Raw genomic sequence first — 3,204 nt, forward strand, 5'->3', positions numbered from 1 at the left:
CTGGGGTATGACTTTCTAATAAAGAAAATGATGTAATGTGATTTATTTATAAAATTATTCATAAAAGATGCACAACTAGCTAAGTAAAGTCCTCATGGGTCCAGAGATACTTAGCAATGGTTTTAAGCAACCTCAGGGAAATTTTTTTTTTTTAATTTTATTTATTTGACAGAGAGAGAGACAGCGAGAGAGGGAACACAAGCAGGGGGAGTGGGAGAGGGAGAGGCAGGCTTCCCGCAGAGCAGGGAGCCCGATGCGGGGCTCGATCCCAGGACCCTGAGATCATGACCTGAGCCGAAGGCAGGCGCTCAACGACTGAGCCACCCAGGCGCCCCCAACCTCAGGGAAATTTTATCAAATTACTTAAATATGAGTTTGTTTGTTTGGTTTTTGTTTGTTTGTTTGTTTTAATGAGGGAGTTAGATGGGGAGAGCAACAGAGGTTGGGTCAAGTGGACGAGCACCAAAACAGGAAAGCAGTGGCTAGAAGTGGGAAACTACCCAGAGTAGTAACTAGTTAATGAGTGAATCGCAGTCTGGGATAACATCCTGGATTTGTCAATCTCATTCTCTGTAGAGTGGTTCAAGTTTATGGGAGTAAAGACAACATCTTCGGTTCAGATCTTCTAACTTCCTAGGAATAATGAGGGCTCTGTTCCCACTGTACCACCCAGGGACTTCTTTGCCAGAACACAGGCAATCAATGATTTGTGATTTTGTTCCTGGTGTACGTAGTGTAACTTGATTTTGATTAAGTATTCTGACAAAGTGTCCCATGATAACTTTGTTAGTATTTTGTGGCAAGGAGTTTGGAGATAATATTTTGTCATTATTATTTGATATTTTTCCAAGGTACCTAAAATTCCTGAATTTTTTCCTTATCCATAGCAACCTAAGTAGGAAAAATTGACCTATTAAGTCCCAAGCCCAAATCTGAAATTTAGGATTTATTACACTTCAGAAAAAAAAACAAAGGATTTACTGGAGAGAAATCAAACAAGGGTCTCCATTGATGGAAAAAAAGCCATGGGATTACCAACTACTTTTTTTTTTTAAGATTCCATTCATTTATCTGACAGAGAGAGACAGTGAGAGAGGGAACACAAGCAGGGGGAATGGGAGAGGGAGAAGCAGGCTTCCCGCCGAGCAGGGAGCCCGATGCGGGGCTCCATCCTGGGACCCTGGGATCATGACCCAAGCCGAAGGCAGGCGCTTAACGACTGAGCCACCCAGGTGCCCCGGATTACCAACTACTTCTTAGGGCGAGTGTAGGAGAGAGAAGAGTAGAGAGTCAAAGGGGAGAAAAGAGTTGCCTGGAGCCTCCTACCAGCAGGGAAGATTTTCATCTGGAAAGCAAAAGACAGAAAAAGAGAGGAGAATGAGTGAGGGATGATTGGACTAAAGGCTTTGGTCTCTTACCGGCGCAGTAACAAAAAAGGAAGAAGCCAAGGAGAGGATCACACCTTTCTAGAGGACCTTTGAAGAGCCAGTGATTCTGCCCACTGGTAACTATGGCAGAATCAGCGTCCTGGAATATAACTAAGCAGATTAGCCTCCCTTCCACTTGTTGGGTTAGGGAGTAAAAATAGGAGTCTGTAAAGAGGCAGACAAGGCCTTGGCATGCAGATTAGATATTATAGGCATAAGTATTTTTTATTCTATCATTTATCAGTCTGTTTATATGTGCACAAAAGTACAAACTTGAAGAAAATTGGCCCATAACCATAGCCCTAGATAACTTTTGAGGTGAAACATTCTATTACTCTCTGGAGCTTATCTTGTCCAAGACTTTGCTTCTATAGTTCATCTGTTCTTTGTTCTGTAACATTTCTCTACTAATAGAAGATTATTCCTATATGAATAAAGATACATTTTATTATCATCAATCACAAAACCCTTCTTTGGTTCCATATATCACTGCACTTTTCTGTACCCTATTCACAGCAAAACATCTTGAAATTGTTGTCTCTGGTCTTGTTTCCATTCTTTCATCTCCTGTTTACAATAGTCTACTCAACTCCATACCAGTAAGGATCCCTTTCCCTAGCACTCAACTCCCTGATGTTAAGGTTACAAATGACTTCCTTGTAGTCCAGTCCAATCTTCACTTCTTTTCTTACCTCTCAGCATTGTTCAACCACATGGAGTACTCCTTCCTTCTTGAAGCACTTATTTTCTTGACTTTGGAAACATCACACTTTCCTTGTTTTCATCCTGTTTGATTGGCTGTTGCTTCTCAGTTTCTTTGATTAATCTCTCCTCTGCTCAATATCTAAGCATTGGAGTTTTTGAAGATTTTCCTGTACCCTCTTCTCTTGTAAGGATATGCTTTCTCTCCAGGTTTGACTTTTTAATCCTATAGCTCTAAATACCATCTGTATATGAAAGGCACTTAGATCTTTATTTCCAGATCTGACTTGTCCCCTGGAACTTCAATTAGCAATAATCGCGCCTCGGATAAACCTCATTGGCTATGATACTGCCACTGTGCAGAGCTTCCCCTGGAACTTCAAACTCATATTTCCAAATACCTACTTTAAAGCTTTTCATAGATATCTAATAAGTGTCTCAAATTTAATGTGTCCTAAGAACAGCTCTTTATCATTTGTCACCCAAACCTGTTCCTATCCAATTGTTCCATCTCAGACAATTTCATCAACACACCCGGTTGGTTGAAGTTAAGAAAGTATTGTTGGGGCACCTGGGTAGCTCAGTCGTTAAGCGTCTGCCTTCGGCTCAGGTCATGATCCCAGGGTCCTGGGATCGAGCCCCGCATTGGGCTCCCTGCTCCGCGGGAAGCCTGCTTCTCCCACTCCCTCTCCCACTCCCCCTGCTTGTGTTCCCTCTCTCTGTCAAATAAATAAATAAAATTAAAAAAAAAAGAAGAAAGTATTGTTCTCTTTTTCTCTTCCTCTCCTATCCAGTTCATAATAAGTCCTGTCAAACCAATCTCTAAAATATTTTCTGAGTCCACCCATTCTCTTCACCTTAATCTAGGTCATCATCCTCTCTTGCCCAGATTATTGCTGTCTAACGTGGTTTCTCTGAATTTTACTTTTACTTCCTTAAAATCTATTGTGTTTAGGAACTAGAGTATTCTTTTAAAACATTATTCATACCATGTCCCTCACCTGCCTAAAACTCACCAATGGCTTCCCACTGCAATTAGAATAAAATCCATATTCTTTGCTCTGTTTACCTCTCT

General features: G+C 41.1%; 1 pseudogene; it reads right to left on the reverse strand.

Moving 5' to 3' along the window:
• Positions 1–2,343: 2,343 nt before the first annotated feature.
• On the reverse strand, positions 2,344–2,496 carry LOC123324635 (annotated as a pseudogene).
• Positions 2,497–3,204: the final 708 nt, after the last annotated feature.

The sequence above is a fragment of the Neomonachus schauinslandi genome, chromosome 4, assembly GCF_002201575.2.
Source record: "Neomonachus schauinslandi chromosome 4, ASM220157v2, whole genome shotgun sequence".
NCBI classification, from domain to species: Eukaryota; Metazoa; Chordata; class Mammalia; order Carnivora; family Phocidae; genus Neomonachus; species Neomonachus schauinslandi.